This window comes from Scardinius erythrophthalmus (genome assembly GCF_964197995.2).
Source record: "Scardinius erythrophthalmus genome assembly, chromosome: 9".
NCBI classification, from domain to species: domain Eukaryota; kingdom Metazoa; phylum Chordata; class Actinopteri; order Cypriniformes; family Leuciscidae; genus Scardinius; species Scardinius erythrophthalmus.
Window position 1 is genome coordinate 30,782,971 of NC_138229.1, and position 14,465 is coordinate 30,797,435.

Sequence of the window (14,465 nt, forward strand, 5' to 3'; positions counted from 1 at the left end):
AAGGAGGGGAAATGACCCTGAGAGGAGCGACCCAGAGAGTGTGACGGAAACTGCTCTTTGGGAGTGCGTGTCATCACCACTCCTTCCCCCGGAGGAGGGCCGGGTGGAGAATCCTTTGTTAAATTTTTCTAGTTTCTGTTCCGCCGCCGACCAGCTGGTCGGTGGTACCCAAAACCTAAAAAAGAGCAGTTTCTTCCTCCTCTGGGTCATTCGCGGTTGGGACTGCCGAACATGCAGTCTCTCCCGCTCAAGAGTAGGACGTCAGTGTGCGCCACCCTCGGGTCTCGCCACTCTCAGTTCTCTCTCCCCAGCTCTCAGATAGCAGTGGCGCCACCTCGGTCACGCCACTCCTGTCTGTCGCTGGGCGGGAAGGCGAGACCAGCAGCCGCCCTCGGGCCCTGCTCCTTGTCTCCTCCCCTTCCCTCGCCAGGTGACAGACTGCAGCAGAACACTCTCGGGTCTTCTCTGCCGTCTGTCCCCCGGTGGAGGCAGGTAGGTGTTGTTCAAATACACACCCAGACCCCGCTCTCGGCCGCCACAATGCCACCAGAGCTGTGTCCCTGCCCTCCACCTCGCTGCCCCTCCGCGGGTACGCCGGTCGTGCGGGTGGGCTCGTTGCGGCGGTTTCTCAGAGTCTGGTTAGAGCTCCCGAGTCCGTCGCGCTGGCTCATCCGCACCAACCGGCTCGGCTATGCAATTCAATTTGCACGCCGGCCTCCCAAGTTCAGGGGCATCCACTTCACCCATGTGCGTCCAGTGGATGCCCCGGTCTTGCGGAAAGATATCGACGTCCTACTGGCGAAGAACACGATCGAGCCGGTCCCTCCAGCCAATATGAGGTCAGGGTTTTACAGCCCTTACTTCATTGTACCCAAGAAAGGCGGTGGGTTACGGCCAATCCTGGATCTGCGAGTATTGAATTGGGCCCTGCACAAGCTCCCGTTCAAGATGCTCACGCAGAAACGCATTTTCGAGTGCATCCGTCCCCAGGATTGGTTTGCAGCGATCGACCTGAAGGACGCGTACTTTCATGTCTCGATACTTCCTCTACACAGACCGTTCCTTCGGTTTGCTTTCGAGGGTCGAGCATATCCGTACAAGGTCCTACCCTTCGGGCTGGCCCTGTCGCCCCGTGTCTTCACGAAAGTCGCGGAGGCGGCCATTGTTCCCATGAGAGAACAAGGCGTTCGCATTCTCAACTACCTCGACGACTGGCTCATTCTGGCACACTCGCGAGATGTGTTGTGCAATCACAGGGACATGGTGCTCCGGCACCTCAGTCAGTTGGGGCTTCAGGTCAACTGGGACAAGAGCAAACTCTCCCCTGTGCAGAGGATCTCTTATCTCGGTATGGAGCTGGACTCGGTCGCCCAGACTGCGCGCTTCATGGAGGAACGCGTCCAGTCAGTGCTCAACTGCCTCAAGTCTTTTCGAGGCAAGTCAGCGGTTCCACTGAAACAATTTCAGAGGCTCCTGGGGCATATGGCAGCCGCAGCCGCAGTAACGCCGCTCGGTCTGTTGCATATGAGACCGCTCCAGCACTGGCTTCGCGATCGAGTCCCGAGGTGGGCGTGGCAGAGCGGCAAGTTCCTGGGTCAAAGTCACCCCGAGCTGTCGCCAAACCTTCTCCCCTTGGTTGGATCCTGGGTTTCTACGGGCCGGAGTGCCCCTAGTCCAGGTTTCCAGGCATGCTGTGGTTTTCACAGATACTTCTGCCAAGGGCTGGGGGGCCACGTACAGAGGGCATGCAGTCTCGGGTCTGTGGACGGGGCCCCAGCTCCATTGGCACATCAACTGCCTAGAGTTGCAAGCAGTACACCTAGCTTTGTGTCGCCTCAAGGGGTTTCTCAGACACAAACACGTACTGGTCCGTACGGACAGCACTGCGACCGTTGCGTACATCAACAGACAAGGTGGTCTACGCTCCCGTTGTATGTCGCGACTCGCCTCCCACCTCCTCCTATGGAGTCAGAAGCATCTGAGGTCGCTTCGTGCCGTTCATGTCCCCGGGGAGCTCAATCGTGTGGCCGACGAACTTTCACGTCGGTCCCCCCTTCCGGGAGAATGGCGACTCCATCCCCAGGTGGTCCAGCTGATCTGGCGAATCTTCGGAGCCGCACAGGTAGACCTGTTTGCCTCTCCGGACACGACCCATTGCCAGTGGTATTACTCCCTGACCGAAGGGACTCTCGGCACGGATGCCCTGGCACACAGCTGGCCCCGGGACCTACGCAAATATGCGTTTCCCCCAGTAAGCCTTCTTGCACAAACTCTGTGCAAGGTCAGGGAGGACGAGGAGCAAGTCCTTTTGGTGGCCCCGTATTGGCCAACCCGGACTTGGTTCCCAGAACTCATGCTCCTCGCGACAGCCCCTCCTTGGCCGATTCCTCTGAGGAACGACCTTCTTTCTCAGAGACGGGGCACCCTATGGCACCCGCGTCCAGACCTCTGGAAACTCCATGTCTGGTCCCTGGATGGGACGCGGAGGTTCTAGATGGCCTACCACAGGCAGTGGTAGATACCATCTCTTCAGCTAGAGCCCCCTCTACGAGGCGCCTCTATGCTCTGAAGTGGAACCTGTTCGTCGGCTGGTGTTCTTCCCACGGGGAGAACCCACAAACTTGCCCGATCGGTGTAGTGCTCTCCTTCCTACAACAGGGGTTGGAGCGAAGGCTGTCTCCCTCCACCCTCAAAGTGTATGTTGCCGCAATAGCCGCGCATCACGATGTAGTAGAAGGTAAGTCCGTGGGGAAGCACGACCTGGTCATCAGATTCCTCAAGGGTGCTAGGAGGCTAAATCCACCTCGCTACTTGCACACTGTACCCTCTTGGGACTTAACTTTAGTGCTCAAAGCGCTCCAAAGTCCTCCTTTTGAGCCTTTGCTGACAGTCGAGCTTAATATCCTGTCCATTAAGACAGCACTCCTGTTAGCATTGGCTTCTTTCAAGAGGGTGGGGGATCTTCAGGCTTTTTCGGTCGACGAATCGTGCCTAGAGTTCGGGCCCGGCCTTTCTCACGTTGTGTTGAGACCCCGGCTCGGATATGTGCCCAAGGTTCCTACCACTCCCTTCGCGGACCAGGTAGTGAACCTGCAAGTGCTGCCCCAGGAGGAGGCAGACCCAGCCCTAGCTTTTCTCTGCCCCGTCCGGGCCCTCCGGGTTATATAGACAGAACGCAAAGCTTTAGGACCTCAGACCAGCTCTTGTTTGTTATGGAGGCCAGCAGAAGGGGAAGGCTGTCTCCAAGCAGAGGTTAGCCCACTGGCTAGTGGATGCTATCACCAGGGTTTATGAGTCCCAGGGTGAGCCCTGCCCTCCCAGGTTGCGGGCTCATTCCACTAGGAGTGTTGCTGCTTCTTGGGCTCTGGCACAAGGCACCTTGCATACAGACATTTGTAGAGCTGCGGGCTGGGCGACACCGAACACGTTCGCTAGGTTTTATAGCCTACGTGTGGAACCTGTTTCCTCCCGAGTACTTGCTACGGCCAGTAATTAGAGGGAATAGGTGTGTCGGCTTGCGAAACCATTCCGTGAGCGGATACGTGCGTCTTTTTGCTCCGTTGGTTACCCAACAAACGGCTAACCTCGTGAGTTCCTCCATCACCCCCTCCGGTGCCAGGCGTTGCGGACCGCCCGGCACCAGGTCTGCTACCTTCAGTAAGGAGTTGCTAGTAGACTGGGTGTTTTTCCAGTGGTCCCTGCGGCGACCCATGATTGCCACGTGCAGTTCAGCCGTGTCTTCCGGTCTCCCTAGCGTGATCCCAATTCGTCAGGGGAACTCCCCCGACGAGGCGTCTCCGTTCCCTGGACTCAGGGAACGAGGGTTACCATACGTAACCGAGACGGCAATTAGCAAGACACCCCCAATAAAGGAGTGGTTCTGCAGGTGGTGACCACAGACCACTTCTCAGTTCCTATGCTTCCTGGCTGATGTTTTGGTCACTTTGAATGCTGGCGGTGCTTTCACTCTAGTGGTAGCATGAGACGGAGTCTACAACCCACACAAGTGGCTCAGGTAGTGCAGCTCATCCAGGATGGCACATCAATGCAAGCTGTGGCAAGAAGGTTTGCTGTGTCTGTCAGCGTAGTGTCCAGAGCATGGAGGCGCTACCAGGAGACAGGCCAGTACATCAGGAGACGTGGAGGAGGCCGTAGGAGGGCAACAACCCAGCAGCAGGACTGCTACCTCCGCCTTTGTGCAAGGAGGAGCAGGAGGAGCACTGCCAGAGCCCTGCAAAATGACCTCCAGCAGGCCACAAATGTGCATGTGTCTGCTCAAACGGTCAGAAACAGACTCCATGAGGGTGGTATGAGGGCCCGACGTCCACAGGTGGGGGTTGTACTTACAGCCCAACACCATGCAGGACGTTTGGCATTTGCAGGACGTTTGACACACCAAGATTGGCAAAATCGCCACTGGCGCCCTGTGCTCTTCACAGATGAAAGCAGGTTCACACTGATCACATGTGACAGACGTGACAGAGTCTGGAGACGCCATGGAGAACGTTCTGCTGCCTGCAACATCTGTGAAGAGCACAGGGTTTAGCGACGTGCTTCTGTGGAGGGAAAAGCGCGCTTTGCGCGTGTGCAAAATAGGAATGATACATGCGTCGGTGTACAAAGTCAATTGCGCTGGGTGCAAGATAAGGCCCAATATAATAAAGCATCATGTTCTGCTAACACAAAGCCTTTTCCTCAATTAAGTGTGTGGGGAAAATCTTTCTTCACAAACAAGCATTTCTGCTTTATCTTTGAACATCAAACTGGTCATTTTTAATATAAATGTTTTTGATGATATTAACTCATATTAACATTAACTGGATATGAAAAGCATCATGTTCGGCTCACAATCAATCAGGATTTCCCTCAAATAAATAAGTGGTAAATCTTTCACAAACAAAAGCATTTCTGCCTCATCATTGAGCATTAAAGAGAGGCGCTTTTAACATGAATTGACATGGCACCTGACGCACAGAAGCCAGTGGCACGCGTCGCTATGCTTTGTGGCACATCCGGTCTTCATTGGCATGTGCCAGGGAATAGTGTCACTGACATTGTTGTGAAACACTGACACTGACATTGAGTTGTGGAACATGTCACCGTATGTTGTGACACCTCCAGTAGTGACTGACAGATGAGTTGAACAGCTTTACTGACATAAATAAATAACCTCTGGAATTACAAAGCATTCAAATGCCACTCAAATACAGATGTATATATATATATATATATATATATATATATATATATATATATATATATATATATATAGCGTGTGGAATTAAAGCAGCCATGTAAATAGTCTAATAGTAGACTTATAGTCCAGTCATTTTAAGCCAAAATGGGGGTCAACCTTGGACAAATTGCAACAGAAGCAAACTCAACTGAACCAGAAGAATCCCATTAGGGGAAAGTTTCGAAAAAGACCCAAATATACCCTATTCATACGCCTATTCATTCTTTTTCTCATGTGAATAGGGTAAAAACTTTAACCTTTAAATTTAACAATGAAAATTACTGAGTTGATTACTTGCATCAAGACAAACAAAATGTGTTTTGTTTGTCAAACAACAGATCTAAACATTGGGTATGAATCTTGTTGACAATAGTAAAATACTTAATGTTAAGGTCTGAATGGAACCCATTTCGGCTACCCAGGAGCCTTAATACATAGAGGCAGGAAGAAGTACTTTAAATCAGCCTTTATTCATCATTGCAGAGATGGGGTTTGTGGCTGGGTCCATGGGACTGTTTCTGGGGGTTCACTTTTTATTTGACTTACCTTTTGTCTTCTGCATTCTCCTTACCATTGTCTCCTGTTCTTCCCTCAGACTCGTCCCCCAGAAACAGTCCCACGGACCCAGCCCCAAACCCCATCTCTGCAATAAAAATTATAAAAAGGCTGGTTTCTAAAGTACTTCTTCCTGCCTCTTTGTAGTAATGATCATTGGTAGCCTAAATGGGTTCCATTCAGACCTTAACATTAAGTATTTTATTGTTATATGTCAACAAGAGTCAATTGGTATTTATGCAAATTAGCACATATGTAATTAGATTATGCACCGTTTGTCCATGTTAACAAACAATAATAAAAAAAAAAACTTGTAATACATTTTTTGTTTGTCTTGATGCAAGTAATCAACTCAGTAATTTTCATGGTGATATCTAAAGGTTAAAATTAAAAAAAAAGAATGAATAGGCATACGAATAGGGTATATTTGGGTCTTTTTCGAAACTTTTCCCTAATGGGATTCTTCTGGGCTTTTTTTTTTCTCCTTACTCAGGACCTATTGAGGATACAAAATCAGTTGAGTTTGCTTCTGTTGCAACCTTTTTTCATAAAATGACTGGTCTAGACTAAAAATAATCTTGGCATGTTGGCTTCTAATGTGTGAAGTAATGAAATTAGTTTTGTTAAAAAATCCACCTCGCGAAATTTTAGCAGGGCAGTACTTACAAACCGCAGTTTTGTTGTCATTGTCACCCAATTCATAGTAATTCCACACAAGAGACATCTTTACACACAGCACAAATTTGATGTGTTTTCCCGCCCTCTTTTGACTGACAGGATACAATCATCGGATGTTTTTAAACAATTGGACGATGGCGTGAAAATGTTCCTTTATCGGCCGATACCAATTGTTGGCCGATACATCGCTGCATTTTTAATAGGTTTTCTCATGAGATCAGGTTGGAATCATTCAGGAATGAACCATGGTTCTGCAATGACTTCCATTTTGAACTATTTGCACTGCCAAAAAAAAAAAAAAAAAAAAAAAAAAAAAAAAACAGATGGATTGCTCCTGCGATATTGCTTAAATATTTATTTTTAAACATATAATTTTATGAAAGCTTACAGCATTCATTTTTAATAAATATTGATTCTAAACATTGTTTGAGCCGTAAAGTTGCCATAGTCTTTGTTATATACGGGCATGGCAACAAAATTTAATACCTTAGATAAAACTGTATTTTTGTTTTTCATTTTTTTTTTTAAACATATTGTTTATATCTGATGGCTATACTATTTAAAGGTGCTCTAAGCAATGTCACGTGTATTTTAGGCCGAAGCATTTTTTGTCACATACAGCAAACATCTCCTCACCATCCGTTAGCTGCCTGTCCCCTTAACACACTGTAAAAAAACGCGGTCTCTGTAGACAGCCCAGCCTGGACCATGAAACAATAACAAACAGTGTTCCAGCCAACAACCGACAAGGATGATTTGGGGGTGGGGGTTGAGGGGTTAGTGCGCCTGCACATGAAGGGGGTGTGGGGAGTGGAGGAGAGAGAAGCATGAAGAGGGAAGTTAGCTAGAGGAGAGATGTCCTAGACGACAACGACAATGACAAAAGTAAAAAAATAATTATTCTTGAGAATTTTGATATGGCCGACAAACGCCCAAAGAAACGACGTTTCAATGATTTGCTCATCGGACGAAACGACGCCCGATGAACAAATAACAAAGAATAGGGAAAAGGAGAAGGAACGCACGAAGTCCCGAATTTACATCGGAAAAGTGTTTCACGAGTTCACACTTACATATAATTGAATGGGTAAGTTTAATGCGTATATGGCGTGCTGTCCGGAGGGAGGGCTCCGAGCTCGGAGTTCAGCCCGAACCCAGAGTACTCCCCCCGTATGTAAGTGTTTAGTACTAGAAGTGTGGAGAAGGGGTGGTGGAGGGATGCTGCAAAAAACTGTCAATGGAATGAGGTGAGACTGCTGAGTATTTATACCTCTCACCATTGATTGCTGAGTGCTTTCCACTTGTGTTAATTATCTGAACGTGCTCCTCCCGAACCTTGTTAATAAAACATCATTTCACGAGTTCACACTTACATATAATTGAATGGGTAAGTTTAATGCGTATATGGCGTGCTGTCCGGAGGGAGGGCTCCGAGCTCGGAGTTCAGCCCGAACCCAGAGTACTCCCCCCAAAGCTAAAGCAGAGGACAGCCGCCGGACTAAAGATCCCCCAAATGAGTGCCGAGTTGGCGGGCTGGTATCTCAAGAAGTCCTGGATGCTTGACCGGGAAGGCCCGTAATGGTGGCTCCCTGCCCGGCTGACGTCCCCTGTTGGTCTGTAAATGGGGAGCGGTTGTAGTTTACAGAAACAGGAAGGTGGGTGCTTGCCTCTGAGATTCTCACACTGCGTCGCTGGAAGAAAAGAGAAAACATTAGTACTCTACTGGGAAAGTTCTCACTCCGTCCACTGTGAGACCAATGCTCGCTGGACGGAAAGGAAACAGGAAAGTGAGTGCTTGCCCAGGAGATTTTCTCACACTGCATCATTGGATGAAAGAGAAAACGTAAGTGCTCCACTGGGACAGTTCTCACTCCGTCCGCTGTGAGACCAATGCTCGCTGGACGGAAAAGAAACAGGAAAATGAGTGCTTGCCCAGGAGATTTTCTCACACTGCATCATTGGATGAAAGAGAAAACGTAAGTGCTCCACTGGGAAAGTTCTCACTCCGTCCGCTGTGAGACCAATGCTCGCTGGACGGAAAGGAAAACAGGAAAATGAGTGCTTGCCCAGGAGATTTTCTCACACTGCATCATTGGATGAAAGAGAAAACGGAAGTGCTCCACTGGGAAAGTTCTCACTCCGTCCGCTGTGAGACCAATGCTCGCTGGACGGAAAGGAAACAGGAAAGTGAGTGCTTGCCCAGGAGATTCTCACACTGCATCATTGGATGAAAGAGAAAACGTAAGTGCTCCACTGGGACAGTTCTCACTCCGTCCGCTGTGAGACCAATGCTCGCTGGACGGAAAGGAAAACAGGAAAATGAGTGCTTGCCCAGGAGATTTTCTCACACTGCATCATTGGATGAAAGAGAAAACGTAAGTGCTCCACTGGGAAAGTTCTCACTCCGTCCGCTGTGAGACCAATGCTCGCTGGACGGAAAGGAAACAGGAAAGTGAGTGCTTGCCCAGGAGATTCTCACACTGCATCATTGGATGAAAGAGAAAACGTAAGTGCTCCACTGGGAAAGTTCTCACTCTGTCCGCTGTGAGACCAATGCTCGCTGGACAGAAAGAGGAGACAGTAAAGAAGAGAAAGAGTTTTTTTTTTTTTTTTTTTTCTCTCTACTCGATGAGGATTTGGTGAGCTTTTTAAATATGGAACCGGTTGGTCCTGATGTAGCTTTGGAAAGCATCGGAGGACCATCTCCCAAGGGCTTGAATCTGCTGTTGGGAGAGGCCTTTTTGGGCTGCTGAAGTTGCTGCCCCGATGCGGAATGAGTGACTTGAAAAATTCTTGCTGGAACGCCTGCCTGTTGGAGAACGGATTTGAGGTGTTTCTGGAACCAAAAACGTGTCACGGGTTTTTTGGATTCATCTAAGAACAGGGGTTCCAGAGGAGATTTAGCCTGAGAACTTCTCCATTGCAGATATGCCAGAATTGACTGGTATGGTTGGATTTGCGAAGCGAGGTTAAAAATGTAGATGAAGTGACCTTTTTTGGTTTGGTCAGTCTTACTTTGTTTAATCAAGTATTATAGGAGACATCACTGCTGTGGCAGTGGAGACATTAGCCAGAGTAAAAGAGCTCCAGTGGGAGCATAGGAGACATCACTGCTGTGACAGTGGAGACATTAGCCAGAGTAAAAGAGCTCCAGTGGGAGCATAGGAGACATCACTGCTGTGGCAGTGGAGACATTAGCCAGAGTAAAAGAGCTCCAGTGGGAGCATAGGAGACATCACTGCTGTGACAGTGGAGACATTAGCCAGAGTAAAAGAGCTCCAGTGGGAGCATAGGAGACATCACTGCTGTGGCAGTGGAGACATTAGCCAGAGTAAAAGAGCTCCAGTGGGAGCATAGGAGACATCACTGCTGTGGCAGTGGAGACATTAGCCAGAGTAAAAGAGCTCCAGTGGGAGCATAGGAGACATCACTGCTGTGGCAGTGGAGACATTAGCCAGAGTAAAAGAGCTCCAATGGGAGCATAGGAGACATCACTGCTGTGACAGTGGAGACATTAGCCAGAGTAAAAGAGCTCCAGTGGGAGCATAGGAGACATCACTGCTGTGGCAGTGGAGACATTAGCCAGAGTAAAAGAGCTCCAGTGGGAGCATAGGAGACATCACTGCTGTGACAGTGGAGACATTAGCCAGAGTAAAAGAGCTCCAGTGGGAGCATAGGAGACATCACTGCTGTGACAGTGGAGACATTAGCCAGAGTAAAAGAGCTCCAGTGGGAGCATAGGAGACATCACTGCTGTGGCAGTGGAGACATTAGCCAGAGTAAAAGAGCTCCAATGGGAGCATAGGAGACATCACTGCTGTGACAGTGGAGACATTAGCCAGAGTAAAAGAGCTCCAGTGGGAGCATAGGAGACATCACTGCTGTGGCAGTGGAGACATTAGCCAGAGTAAAAGAGCTCCAGTGGGAGCATAGGAGACATCACTGCTGTGACAGTGGAGACATTAGCCAGAGTAAAAGAGCTCCAGTGGGAGCATAGGAGACATCACTGCTGTGGCAGTGGAGACATTAGCCAGAGTAAAAGAGCTCCAGTGGGAGCATGGGAGACATCACTGCTGTGACAGTGGAGACATTAGCCAGAGTAAAAGAGCTCCAGTGGGAGCATAGGAGACATCACTGCTGCGGCAGTGGAGAAGATTAGCCAGAGAAACAGAGCTCTAGTGAGAACGGAGGAGACATTACTGTTGCAATATTAGAGAAATTACCAGAGAAATTGAGCTCCTCCAGGACCAGAGGAGACATCACTGCTGCAGCAGTGGATAAACTTACCTGGAGAAACTGAGCTCCTGCGGTGTGTGGCTGAACAAAGGGAGGAGGAGAGTGGGGCTTAGCGGACCGACGCTCGTCTTCTTGTGCTTAGATCAAAGACGCGAGAAAAAGGAGGCGAGATGAAATGCACATTGAAGTTTAAATGACCGAGCAATGATAATAGTTTGCGTTTAGAACAATTTTGATTATCTGAAGTTTATTTAGTTAAGTACAAAAGAGACGGTTAATGGTAAAAGACGAAGCTTGCATAAATGTAGGCATCTTGTATTTATTTAACTGTTTCAATTAAGGATTACTAATCTCTTGGCATGAAACACATTGCTTGTATAGCTTTTTTTTTTTTTTACGAGATTTTGCAGATAAATTGCAGGACAGTGTTAACGATAGGTTCTTAATGATTCTGTGAACAATCTGCACGTAACTTGCGACCTACTGTATGACAGTAAATCATTTGTACGGAAACAATTTAAAACCTGCATTCCCCCGATCAAATCTGTATACAGATGGCATGACTGGCTCGTGACTCAAACAACTGAAGCAATGTCAAGCTCAACCAAGACAGACACGAAAAAGGGGCCGAGCTGAGCACTCACTGAGTTGACCTGGCAAACGTTGAGTATGGACTGGCCGGAACTCAATCTGCGGCGCGGCACGGCGCGGCTTACTTTAGGGCCAGCTGTGGCGGCCTGGCGAAGGAGGAAGACCCTTTCCCTCGCGTGAAGAGGGCGGCATTGCCTTACTAACCATTTCTCTAATGGCGGGAATTGTTGTATGGACCGGTGTAGAGAAATACGCGGAAGGAGATCGCGGATGTTTCACCCGCGGTTATGATCCCTTTTGTTAAGCCTGACGCCCGCGATGTTGGTCAGAGGATTGCGGCAGAGGTTCTTCAAAGACGAGAGATTATTCATCGGACGGGAATTGCTTGATTCGGACCTGTTAGGACGATACTGTCTGGCTACATGCTGCAAAAAACTGTCAATGGAATGAGGTGAGACTGCTGAGTATTTATACCTCTCACCATTGATTGCTGAGTGCTTTCCACTTGTGTTAATTATCTGAACGTGCTCCTCCCGAACCTTGTTAATAAAACATCATTAAAAAGGTTGCGAGAACTTCGCCGACAGAAGGGCTTCCGATCTGACATTCAGGTGGCTCTGTTTATTCTGGACAGGTGGGTAAATCCAGTTTGGTTTTTCTAAATGGTTCATGACTATCTCAAGAAGCACGGGAGGGAGGGGGAGGGGACGGGATGAGGAGGAGGGAGGGTCGAGCTAGCCTCCGTTTTGTTTGACAATACTTCGAACGTCAACAAGAAGTGACGTCACCCAACATCGCTTAGAGCACCTTTAATGTTTATGGATTGGCCCCCTTTCACTTCCACTGTAAGTGCCTCACTGTTTTTGAAATAAGAAGAGAATACTCGAAACTCATTTTTGTGGTAATCAACGTGCTGCAAGAGCTGTTGATTGAGCATAACTTGTATTAAACCTAGAATGTTTCTTAAGTTTACTTAGTAACCAAAAAGTTTTCATCCCTGAACTATGCTTTCTTGATTCTAACTATAACTACTAGTCAGTAATATGCCTATAATTTAAATCAGAAGATGCAACTGATTCTCCCACCTCGGTCTGTGAGCACTAAAGGATACAAATTGAAGATCCTAATGATGAGACCCAGCATATTAAATTACTGCACCAACTCAGTGCTTTATGAATAAGCTTCAAGGGACTAAATGCTCTCAGTGTACAGAGGTTGAGTAAGTGTTTAACGCGACTGAACAACAGTGGATTGTGGCTGCATGTGAACGGTGGTGAGTTGTGGGTGGAGCTGCATGAGGTGAGGCCTTTGGCTGCTGTCACAGACACATCAGAGCACAACATCAATCAAGCCCTTTCATTAGAGGCTGTCTAGGTCTCTCTGCGCCTCCATCAGCAGATGAGTCCTCCATTATTGATCAAACCAAATACATCCAACAGCCCAGCTACCACTATTTCTCCCAGCTTGGAAGTTTACAAGCCTTCTCCAGAGCAAGAGGTTTGATTTTCTTCCTCAAAGACGCAGAATTGACTTAAATTGGTGTACACTGGACTAAAAATAGATTAATTAATTACAAAAGAATGAGCTAAAATAGGCCAAAAAAAAAAAAAAATATATATATATATATATATATATATAGGGTTGAAAATACCTTTGAATATACTGTTGAAACTGACTTGCATTTTTTTTTTACTTGCAACTGAATGTGTTAACTGATAGAATTTCAGAGACATCAGAAATAAAATATTGTTCACAAAAATATCATCAAGAAATAAAGTCACACTGTACGATTTTGCAATTTGATATAAAGATAGTCGCAAACAAAGTCACACTGTGAGAAATAGTCACATTGTGAGATATAATGTTCAATACACAAGAAACCGTCACATCGCTAGATATAGTCACATTGTGATATAAATTCACAAATACAAGAAATAAAGTAGCACTGTAAGATATGCAGCTGTGGACAGAATTATTGACACCCATGGAAAATATGATCAGAGATGGCTGTAAAAATTAATCTGCATTGTTTATCCATTTGATCTTTCTTTTTAAAAAATCCGAAAAATCAAACCTTTCATAGAAGTGAAAGACTTGAAATTGGGGGGGGAAATCACATAATTAAATAAATGTTATTCTCAAAAACACATTTATTGGCACATTAATTATTGGCAAAATAGATAGGGAAATATCTCTGAAGTATATTCCAATTAATATATACATTTTTAGCACACCAGTGTGACTAGGAACATGAAATTGTCCCGCTATGACTTCTATGCTATGACAGCTAGACTATCTTGAGAATAAATATGAGGACACACAAAAGCCAAATTCCCTTAATCATCCATCACAATGAGTAAAACCTAAGAATATAGTTCTGATGTGCAGCAAGAGATTGTTGAGCTTCACAAAATAGAAAGTGGCTTTAAGAAAATAGCTAAAGCATTGGAAATTCCCATTTCCACCATCATGGCAATAATTAAGAAGTTCCAGTCAACTAAAGATGTTACTAATCTGCATGAAAGAGGATGTGTGTCTATATTGTCTTAATGCATGGCGAGTAGAAAAGTTTGACTGGCCAAAGACTCTCCAAGGATCACAGATGGAGAATTGCAGAGATTAGTTGAGTCTTGGGGTCAGAAAGCCTCATCATCACCACATGTTGTTTGGGAGGGTTTCAAGAAAAATTCTCCTTGCTCATCCAACATCAAACTCCAGCATATTAAGTTAGATTTCAGTTCAGTGCAGACTGGAACTTCAAAAGGAACCAGATTCTTTGGTCAGATGAAAAAATAAAATAAATAAATATATTAAAAGAGCTTTTTGGCAGAAAACCCATGAGTTTAGTGGATAGAAAGTAAGCCATGCCCACCGTTAAATATACTGCTGGATCTTTAATGTTGTGGGCCTTTTTTTTTTTTTTTTTTTTTCTGGAGGTCCTGGACATCTTGTTCAGATACATGGTATCATGGATTCTGGCAAATACCAACAGATAAAAAAAAAAAAAAAAAAAAAAAAACTTGACGGCTTCTGCTAGACATCTTATAATGGGCTGTGGTTGGATCCTCCATTAGGACAATGATCCAAAACAAACATCAAAAGCAACACAAAAATGAGTCACTGAGCACAAAATGAAGCTTCTGCCATGACCATCCAAGTCCCCTGACCT